The following is a 16671-nucleotide window of genomic DNA, read 5'->3' on the forward strand; positions in this document are numbered from 1 at the left end:
ACCCAGGTGCCCCATCTTCCTTTATTCTAATCATGGTTTCAGAGTGCCTCCCTTGGAGGACAGATGGCTTTTCAAGTCCCGTGGTCCTTGGCTTTCATAAGTTTGAGCAGCTCACTCTCTTGTGCCACCTTTATTTAAGGCCCCTCTCCCCCACCTTCCCTGTCCTGCTCATACTTCCCTGCAGCCACTAAGGTGGTGCCACCCACCAGGCAGCAGTTGAGTGGGGCTCCCCCAGCAGAGAGGTGAGGCAAGTGAAGAGGGACAGTTAATCTGGGGAGGAAGAAAGCAGCACAAACCACCACCACTGGGGCTATTCCTAATTGTAGCTCTCTGCTAAGGGGGTTCCATGTGGCCCCTTCGCACAGAGGGAGCTCTGCAGCGGGGCACACCTGGATTCAAAGCCAGGCCTGCGCCTCTCTAGCTTGAGTTTGGTCAACTTTCTACATTTCTCTAAAGCTCTCAGTGTGCTTGTTTATAAAAATCGAGACAAAAATGGGCATTTGTGCTCTCAGGGTTAAGAGGAGGATTAGATGGAAGAGTGCAGTGAAGGGAACAGCCCGCTGCCTGGCTCACAGGAAGTGCCCACGACAACGCTGAGGAGGATGTTTCTAGCAGCCATGCGGGGGACTGCCTGCCGAAGGAAGTCTCGCTTCTGGGACCCGGGAGTCCTGGGTCACTCCCTGGCTGCCCCCAGGCTGGAATGCTCTTTGCTCTCTGGAGCCTCCCCAGGCTGCCACTGCCACTGCGTCTGCTCCCGAGGGGTCCCCTGGGCTTAAAGGAGCTCAGTAAGGAGCCCTGTGGGGACACCTGGGTGGCTCAGCGGTTGGGCACCTGCCCTCGGCTCAGGGCGTGATCCCGGAGTCCTGGGATCGAGTCCCAAGTCGGGCTCCCCCACAGGGAGCCTGCTTCTCCCTCTGCCTATGTCTCTGCCCCTCTCTCTGTGTGTCTCTCATGAATAAATAACTAAAATCTTTAAAAATATATATATATATATATATATATATATATTTTTTTTTTTTTTTTTAAAGAGCAGTGTTGACACTCTCCCAGACTGATGCTTCCCTTGGGTGCAAACAGATGGGAGAACACGGAAAGGGAAGACCTTCAGAGCAGACAGCGGGACCCTTACAGTCTCACGGCACAGGGTCCCTGGGTAGGGATGCAGGTGGTGGGTGGAAGGCTGTGTGGACGAGAGAAGCAAGCAAGCCAAGACCCCCGGAGTGTGAACTCTGAGCCGCCAAGCTTAACAAACAAACCCTCCAGCCAGGTGAAGGCAGATCTCCAGGCCAGGAGGTGTGTCCTGAGCGTCACAAGGGGTTCCTTCTTTTGTTTTGTTGCCTCCCTGCCTTGGCCTCTCACTCCCCTTATTAATTGTGATTCTCTAGCTTTACCCTCCGAGGTGGAGATTAAATGCTGAGCTGGCGGGAAGCGCTCTCGAAACCTGCAAGCACTGCATTTGCAGGCCTTGCTCCCAGGGACCTGCTCGGCCCTCCGCCCGCCCAGGCCCAGGCACTTCCATTCAACTGACCTTTTGCCATCATAGACATTATCAGCCCCATCGGTAGGTGCTAATCCCTCCTGATTGGAAAAGGATTTTTCCCTTTCCTTGCCTTCCACCACCTCCCTCCCCTTTTATGCTTGAAGGTAAAGTTATGTTTCAAAATAATCTCTTGTATCTAAATATGCTGTTTTTAGGGGCGCCTGGGTGGCTTGGTTCAGTTGAGCGTCTGCCTCTGGCTCGGGTCATGATCTCAGGGTCCTGGGATCGAGCCCCCTGTGTTGGGCTCCCTGCTCAGGGAAGTCTCTCTGTCCCTCTGCCACCCCCACCTCGGTACCCTCTGCCCTGCTCATGCACTCGTGCTCTCTCTCTCTCAAATAAATAAATAATTCTTATAAAAGTAAATAAGCATACTCTTTTTGTAAGCATAGAACTTTCATATTCATTTACTCGATTTGGAAAATTTAAAAACAAGTGCCTCAGAGGACCTGCAGATTGTCAAATCCAATGGTTTCCATAGTGTGGCTCTGTGGCCAGCAGCATCCACACTACCTGGGAACTCATTAAAAAGGCAAATTTTCGGGGCACCTGGGTGGCTCAGTGGTTGAGCGTCTGTCTTCAGCTCAGGGCGTGATCCCGGGGTCCTGGGATCGAGTCCCACATCAGGCTCCCCACAGGGATGAGGTGGTCAGGGAAGGCTTCCCGGAGGTCACGTTTGAGTTGGATCTAAAGGATGAGCAGGAGTTGGTGACATGAACAAGAGAAGGCAGAGGCCACGACTTATGCAAAAACGCTTTGGAGCAGAAAGCACTTGGCCTCTTCCAGAAACCCTGGTATGGCTACAGCTTGGTGAGTGAGGAGAGTGGCTGAAGCAGAGAGAGAGAAGGAGAGCCAGGCACACAGAAGAGTGAAAGAGAAGATAGAGAGGGGAGCTGAGGCTGCGTGGGCCTCTGATGGCCCCACCCAGGTCCCCTAAGACGGGCTTGGGCTCCTGACCCTCCGGCCACCTCTGAAGGGCTCCTTCCACTACCTGCACTCCTGCTCTGCCTGCTAGAGGGGCCTCATGCTGGAATCACACAGCCTCTGCTTGGATCCTCCAGGTGTAGGAAACTCTCACCCTCCCTCATCTCTGAAACAAGGTAGCCTGTCCACATTTGGAAAGTTCTAATTGGCCTTTCATTATATGGAGTCAGTTCTGATTCCTCTTTCTTCAGGTATTGAAAAAAGTGGCCAGCTTGCCCTCCCCACCCCTTATCTCCTCTTTGTCCAGAGTCCAGACATCTTCACACCCATGACAAGGCTGTGTGGCAGCTCTGGGATCAAATCGCCTACATGCCAGCCTGGCTCTGTCACTGAAGCATGACCCTCTAGGCCTCAGTTTCCTCCTATGCAAACTAGGCTTAGTAGGAAGAACCCCTAAGGTGTAGGTTTGTTGTGACATTTAAGAGGCATAAAGCACATGAAGGGATTCAGAAGCATTCTGTGAGGGCTAGCCACTATTGGGGCCTGCTTTCCATTTGTAGGGCCGCCCTGCTGTCCCTCCCTAGATGGCACCATCCATGAGTGGCCACCCGAATTGGCCACAATGCAATGGGCTTATTCCCTCCCAATCCGGCATCTGCCTTCCAGAATAAAACCAGAGTCTGAGTAGGAGAGAGAAGGCTTGTCGCTATAGTGATGGGAAAACCCTTAGGCCCTGCGCCTGTGACATGAGCACACTGTATATTTGCTCCCAGCCTAAGTAAGAGGACAGGACGCTCACACTGTTGGGAGAATGGACGCATCTAGAAGGGAGCAGCTTCTGCTTCTGGGTACAAGGGGGTGGCTGGCGGCAGACCACCTACCTCTCCCACGGGTAGCAGGATGGAAACAGAGGTCCCTGATGATCCAGCTGCATGAAGGCACGAGAGCTGCAGAACCAGCTAGGACCGGAGAGCAGTGGTTCACACAGTCTGTTTTGAACCCAAGTGTGTGTGTCTCTCTCCTACTTTTTTTTTATTAGCAGTTTCATCTTCTCACAGGCTTTGGGGATTGCTGTGAACCCCGCAGTTGGGGAATGCACCATCCTGTCCCCATCTGGGTCACCTGTAAATGGCCAGAGGGGTGCATTTCCTCTGCCTCAGATCCAAAATGCAAAAATAAAACAAAAAAGCAAGCAAACAGTAACCCAGGGAAGGGATTTGGGAGGTGCTAACAAATCAAGCAGACTGTCCAAGGTGAGGTGGACAGGGGGAGGACTCACTCTGCCGTTCCCCCTCGCACTGCGCACCCCGTGCATCTGCCCCCAGGTGCCAGCTGCTGCCTCGAACCTTTCAGTCTGTTCTCCCTGCTGCTTGTCATCTCCTGGGGACGATGCTCAAAACCAGAAAGCTTGTCATTGGAAGGGCTGCATCCCTAAGCAGCGCATCTATCGGACAAAATAGCTACCTCGAAGGATTCGTGTTTCTGCTCTGGCTCTCTCCTCCCACACCCCCAAGACGAAGGAGTTGTGGCACTGATGGTAACACACATTTATTGAGCATTTACTGTGTACCAGACACTGAGCCCTTTACATGTATTGATCTAAAGATCCTCTCTCGTATGTATCTAGTGTGTCTTCATTTTATGAAAGAAGGAAACAGAGCTCAGAGAATAGGTCACCTGCAGAGTTCGTGACGGCGTATCCAAAACCCAAGTGCCATCTGACCGCATGGCCCTCGTGCTTAACACCATTGGGTTTACCCCGTCTTTAGTCGCTTGTGGCTCCAAGCATCTACTCTCTCTGAAACATCTGTAGGGTCTGGCCCCTGACAGAGGAGTGAGTGACTGAGCTTACAAATCCCCCACATCAATGGAAGAACGTTGGCCACCTGCCAGGCCAAAAGATCCTCCAAATGAGAGTCTGATCCATGCCGCTCTTGACCTTTCTCAGGACCAAGCCTGACTTCACAGCCCCCTGAGTCATTTCACTGAAGGAGCCAGTGGATGATGGGCTTTATGTTTCAGGTTCCTGACTTAGCATCACATGGCTGATGTGACATGAGGCAACTGGAGGCCTTAAGGGGCGCCATCTTGCCGGCATGCGACAGCTCTGAAGTCTCATTCAAGTGGCCTGTGTGGCCATGGGCTCTAGGAAAATCTGCTGTTCACTGTTTTTTTAAATGGAGGTTTTCCTTCTTTTCAGGGTGACTGAAGTCTTTCTAATGAGAAATGCCAAGTTTAAGGTCACCTCAAATCCTCAACGGTTTTTTGGAACACGCCTTACAAGATTCCTTCTGATGCTGAATGTTATAAAAGGCTCCCAACTACCCATTTGTTCAGCTATTTTACTGTGACTGAGTTTATTTTCCTAAAGGGAAAGCAAACAGCAAACAAACAGCAAGGGCTGTTTTAAAATCATTCCCAAATTGGTCAACGAGGGAGAAAAATTCAGCCACCTGAAAAAAAAAAAAAAAAAAAAACAGAACTGAAGTATTATTTCAGCCATTCAAGTGATGACACGGATGTTTCACCTCTTTCCTCCCTTTTATCAACTATACTGTGGATAGTTGATGAGATCTACAGTTTGCCAGAACCATCTGGATTGCTAACTCTAAACTGTATTCTGGAGTTTGGCAGGATTAAATAATTATTGGAGGCTATTCCTTCTCTCACCCCCATCCAGATTTTTTTTTTTTTTTTTGACACCAAACAAATGGAGAAACCCTATCTGCCCCTTGTGCCCAGGGATCTGGAATTGGAACTTCCACCGTCGATGGCTTATGATTTTCCTCAGTGCTCTAGAAGCTTCTGAGATCTAGTCTTTTCCTAACAGAGGCTTTGTCTGTAGTGAATGAACCCTGACTACAAAGCTGGCCTGCTTAAAACAATGGAGTTATAAAGACAATAGGAAAGAAGGTGCTGGCTTAGTGTGCTCAGCACGAACGCCCTACAGAGCCATCTGTGGTGATCTTAGCTGAGCCACTCCTGATGCTGTCAAGTTCAGGGACAGGTGCTCTTCTATTTACCCCTTCCACGGCTCTGGCAGAGGAGGCTCAGTGCAGGCTATGGCACCCACTATCTATACGTAATGATTCTGTTTAAAGTTTCCCTGTGCCCCGCCACTCCTCGAGATACGCCAGGCTGCCAACAGAAGAAGAGAAGCAGAGAATCGAGACCATTGTTTGAGTATTTTAGGCTCGCTTCCCCTGTGTCCCTCCCCCCTCCAAATACTTCCAAATGTGGGTCACTCAAGATAATCCGCAGAATATGAAGATGGTATGAGATCATCTAACTGCTTTCCAAGCGGCAGTTGACAGCAACAGCATGGGTTCCGTGGCCTGGGTCAGGCACTGGGCAGCCCTCCGGGATTTCACACAGTAGCCAATGAGGCACCGATCCCTGCTGACCCGACCTCCACGAGGACATTCATTCCCAGCTCCCTTGCCCCTGCAGGGCCAGGTCCTCATGGCCTCCCACCTGGGCTGCTACATCAGCCCCATCTGGTCTCCATGCCCACTGCCCTCACCCCACCCCATCTTGCCCCTGCCACACGCTGCCACTGGGTTGCTCCAAATAGGAACAAACCTGATCACATTGGTCCTCTCCGTAAGGGCGCGGACAGCTCTCCCTAAGCCATGGAATAAAGTCTAAACTGGTCGCCCCATCATCAGAGCTCCAGGCCGTAGCCTCTGAGCCTTACTGTCCCTCAGTCCCGCGAGCCCCACCACTCAGGGGAAGCCCATGTCACCCACTCATCCTCTCCGTTCTTCTTGACCACTCGATGCTGAGCAGAACCACAGTGACATTGGGAGGGGGGGACACAGATGCATCTCCACACACCGCCCCCACCAAAGCAAGTGCCACAGCATGTCCCCAACAACACACGGATGGAATGGCCTGATGTCCCCGAGGGAAAATGTACCTGTCCGAGATGAGAAATGTTAGAACAAGGGATGTGGCCGTACGTGATTCACAAATCACAGTTCCATGCGATCGGTGGGTGTGAAGAGCAACATTTGTCTGATGAGAGAAATTTCAAACAAAGGAAAATAATGGACACCAAAAGGCGGACAGACATCCCCCCATCACACCCCAGTGAGCCCCCTGGAGTGGCAATCTTGCCTGCTGGCCACCCCTCCTGGGGTGCACCTTGCCCTGGTCTGTGAACTCTACGCCAGCCCTCACTGCCCACGGGCTCTTGCTTCCTGTCTCTGGGCCTCTCTGGTGCTCACAGCTGACTGGGCACTCTGGTTCCATCCTTTCTAGGAAAGACCTGCAGAAAGGAAGGTAGTCCCTGACCTGGGACCCCCTGATTTTCTTCTTCCTCACAGAGAGCCCCACCTTGGGCAGCCCAGGCCCTGTCTCCTGGGACTCTATATTTTACCCACAGTGGTTATTTACTGGTTCCCAACTCACATTTTCCCAGCTTCCAAATCCTGCTTTTGCCAGCCTTTCTGCCCCCAATGCTCATAAACCACCCTGCAGCCCCCACACCCCTCTTGCTATACAGCTCCACTTCTTAGATTTCCTGGATCCACCCACGCCCAACCTCAACAAACAGGAAAGAAGTGTCCCCATTATGCGTTACCTAGGATGGGTAGGAACTGTCTACAGAACAGTGACAATATGGGGATGTCATTGTATTAAATAATCTGCGTGCTGGAAACGTGCCTTATGAGATCTGTGCGTGGTCATATGTGTTTAGGAATAATTTATATGTTTCTAATGGTAGAGATAGGCTGTATGAATTAGCTGTATTAGAATTAGACAAATATGTCTTAATCAGTAAAATACAGAAAAACCAAGGAAAAATAATACATTTTCTGCATTTTGACAAACATCTTGGTCAACAGGATACTTCTTGACATAGGAATATCAAAGAGAAAGGGACTCTTTTTGCCATTTTAGGGACCACAATAGAGGTGGGAGGTGGATTTGGGGATTTATGCAGAAGACAGTCCCTGTGATCACCTGGGGGGACACAGGTGGCACTCAACCCATGCAGGGACTCAGGAGAGGCGCCTGCCGGTTATTTCTGCCGCTGGTGCAGCCACCAAGATTGTAAATACATGTCAGCCCTCAGTCCTCATCAGACATGACCCATCTATACCAGTCAACATAGCAGACCACCCCCTCCTCCTAGAAATAACTCCTCCATTTGACTTTTAGGACATCTGGTTTTCCTCTTCCATCCACGGTGCAGCAACTCGGACTTCTTCACTGGTGGGTTTTTCATCTCTGTGAGCTTTCATTGTGGGAGAGTGCCCTTTGGCAGCCATCTGCACCTCAGCAACTGGTGACTCCTCTTGCCATTTGCTCAAACCAAAAGTTCCAGCGTTGTTTTGCCTTCCCTTTGTCACACCCCACATCCAGTCACCAGAAATCCTGGGGCTTCCCCTCCAGCATCTGTCTGCATCTCACCACTGCCACCCCTGTCACCCTAAGCTGAATCAGCACTGTCTCTGTACCTTGCAATAGTTCCCTAACAGGCCCCTCTGCCTCTCCTCTGCCCGCCCCACTCCCCACCAAAGTGTACTCACAGCATGACCTCTGGGATCCTTCAAACATCTAAGTCAGATCATGCCACTCCTTCACTCAAAACCCTGGCTTCCCAGCTTAGAGGAGAAGCTGGCCATCCTGCAAGGCTCCACCTGGCGTCATCTCCCAGATATGTGGCCTCTTTGCTGGACCTCCAACACACAGGCAACCCCTACCTCAGGACTTTTGCAGCAGCTGTTCCTCAGCCCAGGTTGCTCCTCCCTCAGATATTCACATGATTTGGTCACATACCCTCCTCAGGGTGCTGCTCAAATGTCACCTTCTCAGTGAAGCCCCGTCTGGACTTCTTATTCTAAATTCTAACCCCATGTCCACCCCATCTTTCCCTCTCCCCCATTCAGCTTTAGTCTTTTTCTATATCATCTGACAGAGTTGTTAAGATTTGTGTATATACATGCATACACACAAACACACACTAGAATGTAAGCTCCATAAGGACAAGAACTTTTATGTTTTATTCACAGGTGCATCTTAACATCTAGAACAGCATTTGGTACATAATAGATGATAAATAACACTTTTTGACTGGTTTGTGGTTCCATTTTGATTCACTGGAATCACTTGATATCTTGACTGCGTGGGAAGAATCCCTGGGCCCCAGGGGATAGGATGGCAAGTCAGTCTACCATAGTACCCACTGGGGGCATCGCAGGGCTGGACTCACCTGTAAAGTTTCTCTGTGCCTCTCACATCTCAAGATCTTCAGAGCCTACCGTGGGGCCTAAAACAACATGAGTCGATAGATGCTTTTTCAACTAATAAAATCCAGATAATTCAGGTCAAAGAGGAACCTGAATTAAAGGAGATAATATGATACCACAGATGTGGTTCAAACGATTCTTTTTCTTGTTCTGCTCATTCTCTAGTGGTTGCTGAGGCAACCACATCACTTGTATGTAGCAGTATATCACTTTGGGCACAGTAAGTTGAACACCTGAGTTTACCTGAGGACGTGGAGTTTCTGAGTAGCTTCCCACATTCACACTTGCTCCTGTCATTGTCAAATAGGAACCTCCTCCATTGTGAATGGAGGGGGCACAGAATAAGTCATCATAAGCCTTGGATTCTAGACTTCCCTCCACACTTACCAGCCTTATGCATGACTTTAACCCATGTGATCCTGTTTCTTCATCTGAAGTTAATTCTCTTATCATAAGAAAGTAACTGGCTAGTGAATTTGGTGCATCCAATTCAAAAATGATTGTTAAAGGAGACTTATGGTTTACGAACAGATAGAAAGCAAGAATCACCAGGACCCACTGCAGGCTCAGAAAGAAAAAGCTCTGTCAGATAAATTGTCTCTTTCTTTGATAGGATTACTAGACTGGTAGAGATGAAATAGATCAAGGATTTAGGAATTGAATGGGGCATTTGATAAGTTCAATGGGGTTGCCATATGGATTGGATGCAAGGACTAATGAATTGGGTATGAAGACCACTGGGTGGCTTGGGGACTGGTTGGATACTGTTATTCAGGGGCTGAAATTCAATGATCTCAGAGAGAGGTTCTGAACTCAGGACCTCAAGCATCTGTTCTTGGCAAAGTCCTGCTGAACATGTTTAGCATTGGCTTGAACAAAAACCCTAAAGAGGATATGTCTATTACATTTGTGGATAGGCTGAAGGACAAAGATATGACCAGGGTCAGAATCAATATACAAACTAATCTCATAGACTATTAACAGTGGGTTGAATCCAAACTTATTAAATGGAAAAGCCAATGTGCTACCTTTAGCTTCTCGGGGCAACCAGTCCAGGTATAGAGTGTGGGAAGCACAGCACAGAAGCAGAAGACCTGAAAAAGTGTGATGGTTTTCTCTTGACATGAGTCAAAATGTGATGTTGTTGTGTAGACCACCGTACTCTATTCTATGTCATCCCCTCCCACAAAAAGCTATCTTTGTCTTTGGTTATATTCATGGAATTGTATCCACAGGTGTGAGGTCCATCCCACTGTGCACACTCCAGTGGTTTTACATCTACAATACCATAAAAAATAATAAAATTTTAGGAATAAACTCAACAGAAGTGTGAAACTTATACTCTGAAGACCAGAACACTATTAAAAGAAATTAAAGAAGACCTAAGTAAATGGGAAGACATCCTATGTACATGGATCGGAAGACTTACTATCGTTGGCATGGCAATACTCCCCAAATGGACCTACAGTTTAAGCACAATCTATGAAAATCTCAGCTGGCTTCTATGTAGAAATTGACAAGCTGGTTATAAATTCATATGGAAATGCAAGAGATCCAGAATAGCCAAAACAATCTTGAGAAATGAGAACAAGGTTGGAAGACTCATACTCTAATTTCAAAACTAACTACAGAGCTTCAATAATTAAGACAGTTTGGTACTTGATAAGGACAGACAGATCAATGGAGCATACTTAAAAGTTCAGAAATATACCCTTGCATTTATAATCGGTTGATTTTTGACAGGGATGCTAAGACAATTTAGTAGGAGAAAGGAATAGTATTTTTAATAAATGGTGCTGGGACAACTGGGTATCATACAAAAACAGTGAGCTGACCTCTTCATTACACTATATTCAAAATTGGATTCAAAATAGATGAAAGACCTAAATGTGAGAGCTAAAATGATGAGACTCTTATTAAAAGAAACAAAAGAAGAAAAAATGGACATAATCTCTGTGACCTTAGATTAGGCAATGGTTTATTAGATACGACACCAAAAGAACAAGCAAAAAGAAGGAAAAAAATAGATAAATTTGTCTTAATCAAAATTTAAAACTTCTGTGCTTCAAAGGACACTATCAAAGGAATGAAAAGACAATCCACAGGATGGGAGAAAATATTTGAAAATCATGTATCTGATGAGGGAGTATGTATATCTAAAGTATGTATCTAGAATATATAAATAACTTTTATAAGAAAATAATAAAAAGATACAACTCAATTTAAAAATGGGCAAAAAATCTGAATAGACACTTCTTCAAAAAAGATACAGAAATGGCCAACAGGCCAACATCTATAGACGTTAGTGAAAAGCAAATCAAAACACAATGATATATCACTTCACACCCACAAGGATGACTATAATCAAAAAGACAGATAGTACCTCATGATCCAGCAATTGCACTACTAGATAATGACCCAAAGAATATAAAAATACTAATTCAAAGGGGCACATGCACCCCAATGTTTACTGCAGCATTACCTATAATAGCCAAATTATGGAACAGCCCAAGTGTCCACCTACTGATGAATGGATAAAGCGGATGTGATATACATATACAATGGAATATTACTCAGTCATAAAGAATGAAATCTTGCCATTTGCAATGACATGGATGGGGCTAGAGAGTAGTACACTAAGTGACATTAAGTGAATCAGAGAATGACATATACCATATGATTTCACTCATATGTGGAATTCAATAAACAAAACAAATGAGCAAAGGGGGGAAAAGAGAGAGAGACAAACCAAGAAACAGACTCTAAGCTATAGAGAACAAACTGGTGATTACTAGATGGGAGGTGGGTGGGAAGGTTGAGTTAAATAAGTGATGGGTCGGGGTGCCTGGGTGCTCAGTTAAGCATCTGACTCCTGATTTTGGCTCATGTCATTATCTCAGTGTCGTGAGATCGAGCCCCATGTCAGGCTCCCCACTGGGCAGGGAACTTGCTTAAAAGTCTCTCTCTCTCTCCCTCTCCCTCTCCCCCTCCCTGCCCCACTTTGCTCCCTCTCACTCTCTTTCTCTCTCTCTCTCAAAGATAAATAAATAAATAAGCAATGGGGATTAGGAGTGTACTTGTCAGATGAGCACCAGGTATTGCATAGAAGTGTTGAGTCACTATTTTGTACCATAAAACTAATATGACACTATATGTTAACTAACTAGAATTTGAATAAAACCTTTAAAAAAAAACCCACAGATATTCGAACCCTCACACACTGCTGGTTGGAGTGTGAAATGGTGTAGGTATTTTGGAAAACAGTTTGGAGTTCCACAGAAAGTGAAGCACAGACTTACCACACAACCCAGCAATTCTGCTCCTAGGTTTATACTCGGGAGAAGTGAAAACACGCATCCACACAACAGCGTGCAGTGCACAGCATTATTCCTAAGAGCCAGTAAGTGGAAATAATTGCAATATCCATCATCTGACTAATGAAGAAACACAGTGTGATATATCCACACCCTGGAGTATTATTCAGCAACAAAAAGAAGTGAAGTAGTGACACAGGCTTCCACAGGGACCAACCTTAAAAACGCTGTGCCAGAATGGAAGAGGCCGTCACAGGACTATCATAAATAAATAAAATAAAATAAAATAAAATAAAAAAAAAAAAAGGAAGAGGCCGTCACAGAAGATCACATCCTGTACAACTGCATTTACATGAAATGCCCATAACAGGCAACTCTAGGATGATGAAAAGCAATTAGTAGTTTCCAAGGGCTGGGCTGCGAGTTAGGGGAGAAATGGAGAGTAAGTGCTAATGGGTATGGGGTCTTCTTTTGGGGTGATGAAAACATTTGTAAAACTGATTTGTGATGGCTGCACAACCCCAAGATACACTAAGAGCCATTGGATTATAAGCTATAAATGAGTGAAATGCATGGTATGTGAGTTATAGCTCAAAAATATTAGGAAGAAGAGGAGGTCAGCAATAAACCAGGCCTCAAAACAACAAAAGGCTGTAAAATCACATCCTAGGAGGAAAAGCTGTAGAGACTAGAAGTAAAACAGAAAAACTCTAGGGAAGAAGCCATCTTCACATATTTGAAAGGCTTGTACATGGAGAGGGAAGTAGATGACCATGTGGCCTTGAAGCAGACTCCGCTCCTCCGTCTGGACAGCTCATCCCCTGCCCACACCCCATAACGCCTATACACCTTTCACAGCTCAGCTCAACTGTTACCACAGGGATGCTCTTTGGGAATCCTTCCCCCAACTTTGCTGTGCATTCTCCTAGATTCAGAGCACTCCATTTGTAATGACACATTTATTTATTTAATCATTGGGTTATAGTCTGAGGATCTCACTAAATTACAAGCTCCATGAAGGGACCTGTTGGCTTCCATGTGCTGTTGTCTCCCTGGATCTTGCCACGGTTCCTGACATAGAAGAGGCAGTTAATAAGTATTGGTTGAATGAAAAGGTGAGTAAGCCCTAACTGTTAGGAATTACAAACAGATAGTGTAGGGAAGAACCTTCTGGAATCAGAGCTGCCAACAGGTGCAAAGCGCTGTCTTGAGTGCCCTCACACCTCCTCTTCAAGCATTTGGGGGACAAATGTGTTATCATTCCATGACTCCTTTGTGTCATGATTAAAGCACCAAAGAGATGGTCAGATGGAATTTCTTTCCTTTCTGTTTTAAAATCTCATAAATAGTTCATGTACTCCAGAAAAATCCTAAAAGGCAGGTAAGAAAAGGAAGTAAATCAAATCACCCATAATCTCCCTACAAGGGATGGCCACAGTTAGCACAACTGACCCTTGAACAACACAAGAGTTAGGGGTGCTGACCCCCAAAACTTGACTAATAGCCTACTGCTGATCAGAAGCCTTGGCAATAATATAAAGCCAATTAACGCGTATCTTGTATATGTATTATAGACTGCATTCTTGCCAAAAAATAAGCTAGAGAAAATGTCACTAAGAAAATCATAAGGGAAAATACATTTACAGCACTGTCCTACATGTGCCAAGAATAAATCTGCATATAAGTAGACCTGCACAGTTCAAACCCAGGTGGTTCAAGGGTCAACTGTATATTCTTCTGGACATTGGCTGCATAGCATTTCATTATGCGGATAAATATTGCTTTAATTAGTATGGGATTATGTCAATCTTTGTACATTCCATAATGTTTAATCATAGCTCCTAGCTTATATTTATTGGATATTTAATTAGCACCAGGCACTATGCTAAACATTTCATATGCATTCCTAAAACCCAATGAGGTGAATACTTACTATTATTCACATTTCATAGTAGAGATGGAAAAACTGGGATTTAGAGAAATCACCTAACTTTGTCATGACTATAGAGACCAGTGAATGGCAGAGCCAGATTCAGACACCAGTAATCTGACTCCAGACTCCAGGGAAGGTCTCACTGATGTTTGTTGAATGAATCACCGACTGAATGCATGAGTGAATGAGTGTGTGCTCAACTGCCCACACTGGGAAAAATTAAGCTTCTCTTATGCAGCTGGTTGGTTCTTATCTGACAAATGCTCCAAATCTTAAATCACTCATCTCTTCTTGGGTTAGTCTATCTGAAGGCTAAAAATGGTGTCCACCTCCCACCAGCTATTGGAGAGACTCTTCCTCCAGGGAAGCCCCAATATCTTCTTGTATGAAGTCACCATGGAGCCACTGCGGGCAGAGCACAGCCTGGGTCACTTCCAGCCACCTGCACCCCCCCTCCCAATAGGCGCTGAAGCCGATGGGGCCCCTGCGGCCGCTGGGATGCTGCTGCGTCCATTCGTCCACTTCGAAGATGCGGCGCCACGTCCCGCTGGTACAGACGCTGCCAGCGCGGGTGCCACCGCCACCGCCAGTGCTGGTGCCACCGCCACTGTGCAAGTGCCACCAACACTGCCAGCGCCGGGCTCACCGCCTCTGCTGCTGTTGCCGCTGCGTCACTGGAACTACCATCCCATCAGCGCTGGAGGGGGTTGGAGGGGGCAGGCACGGGGGCCAGGAGCTTTCTGGCACTGTTGGCTCCATCCCCAGTCAGTCTGAGGCAGATGAGGGACAGACTGAGAGACAGGACATCAAGGAGCCTTGAGAATTCCCCTCTCCTCCAAAGGCAGCTTTGCTAGGAAACGTCTGGGCATCTCCTGGGGGAGGACTTCTTCCCTCATGCAAACAGAATCCTAGAAAGCCCAACCCACTTTCCCCAGATGCCTCTAAAGACCAGGAGGGAGCAGGGCAGCCCAAGCTGGGACCTGCTTCCCAACCCTTCCCCTCCCACCTGCTTGAGGCTGACCACGCACCTTTGTCCCACTAACACCGAGGTGGACGGCCACCTTTGTACCCTCTCTCTTAAAATGCTGCAAGACCTCATGGTATGCATTTGTGAGCTCACCTTATGACCTGGCCCTATTTACCCTTCAGTCCTGTTTCTCAAATATACCATTTTTATTATTTGATCATATGTATATCTCCAAACCCTCTCGGAATAAAGCAGGAAGTTAGAAAAATGAAAGGAGATACGAGGAAGAGCATTGATAAGAATTTTTATACGCACACGTTGCAAAGGGAAGCTCATTTCTGACTTTGGTGTGTTTCATTGGGGATTTTCTTTTTTCCTGAAGATTTCAAACAAGCAGAAATTCTTGGCCAAATGACTTGGGAATTCCAGGTGAAAAGCAGGACTCTCTCGGGAAGCTTTCTGAACCTGAATTACAGAATTACAAACTGTTCGCTCCCTGCTTTTTGTAGGCACACATTTAGAATGCTGCTGGGCACGGCTGATCCTGGGCAATGTTGGCATTTAGGGGCCTCCACCCTCCCTGACCCTCCTCGGTCTTCAGCCCAGAACTCCCTCCTTAGAGAGCACCCAGATTCGCACCCTACCCTAGGTCGGCCATAACCAGCAAATTCATGGTAAGGCTTTACTGCCGTCTCTCCATGCTTCCCAGTAAGAAGAATCACAGAACTGCAAAGGGCCACCTACATAACCGACGGGACCCAGTATACAATGAAAATGCAGGAGCCCTCTTTCAAGTTATAAAGAATTTCACAACGGTAACATCCGAGCATTAAAACAAGCCCAGGGCCTGTGTGACTACAGGGGCATGGGTCCAAGCTGGCCCTTCCTACCCAAAGGAATGTAATGATACACCAAGGACACTCAGATGCATAGCTTAGAAAACTAGTTTATATATATCTGCAAAGCCCTATTTTTAATGGAAAAACACTAAAAATTGAAGATTTTTTTTTTTTATTTTAAACTTCAGATACACCATTCCTGCAGAACTGCTAGTTGATTCAGCTCTGTAATTAGGGCTCTTTTGGTTAAAAGCATGAGAGACTTGTCTTAACTTTCACCCTGCTTCCCTCCAAGGCTTTATACCCTGAAAGCATTTTGTATATTAAGGGAGAAGCTTGCAGCAATTAACAAGATGCTGGATGCCATAGCAAGACTGGAAAGGGTCAGATCCCCATGGATCTAAGTGATTCTCAAAGGATAGACAGGATCTGGCCAGGCCAAGAGGAACGATTCCAGAAAAGGAGCAAAGGAGCAGAGAGAGAAGCAAAGGGCATGACTGGTCAGAGGCAGGAAGAGGGTCAACAGGACATGGAGGAGGGCCCACCCAGGGCCACTGAATTACTTTAGAAAAGCAGTAAGAACCTAACAGCTTGTAAAGTTTTAGAGTCTGATTTTAAAACCAGGTTTTCATGCTTATGGTGGGTAAAAATAAACATGACAAAAGGACACATGTATATAAATAACACGTGAACTTTTTTCCCTCTATAAGCAGGCAATAGCGTGAGCATAGAATCCATAAAAGAATTTTTTGCCCTTGAGCTGGCTATTACTGAATCTTCACCCAACTTGCCAGATCTCATGTGTGCCTCTTAGCTCTAACAGAGTTTTGGGGTTTTGTGCCAAGGCTACACTCTGTGCTGAGTCTTAGCCAGTCTTGCCCTTTGCATAACACACAGCAC

General features: G+C 46.6%; 1 protein-coding gene and 1 long non-coding RNA gene across 5 annotated transcripts in view; both read right to left on the minus strand.

Annotated features, from left to right (window-relative positions):
* HSPA12A (heat shock protein family A (Hsp70) member 12A) overlaps positions 1-16671 on the minus strand; it is a 160443-nt gene that overhangs the window by 125040 nt on the left and 18732 nt on the right. The window lies entirely within an intron of this gene.
* Positions 1929-10809, minus strand: LOC111092964. The gene is made up of 4 exons (XR_005380650.1): positions 8682-10809; positions 6381-6478; positions 5485-5599; positions 1929-4914 (listed from the first exon to the last, which is right to left on the minus strand). It is a non-coding gene; the product is annotated as an uncharacterized LOC111092964 (long non-coding RNA).

This window comes from Canis lupus, chromosome 28 (assembly GCF_011100685.1).
Source record: "Canis lupus familiaris isolate Mischka breed German Shepherd chromosome 28, alternate assembly UU_Cfam_GSD_1.0, whole genome shotgun sequence".
Classification (NCBI taxonomy): Eukaryota; Metazoa; Chordata; class Mammalia; order Carnivora; family Canidae; genus Canis; species Canis lupus.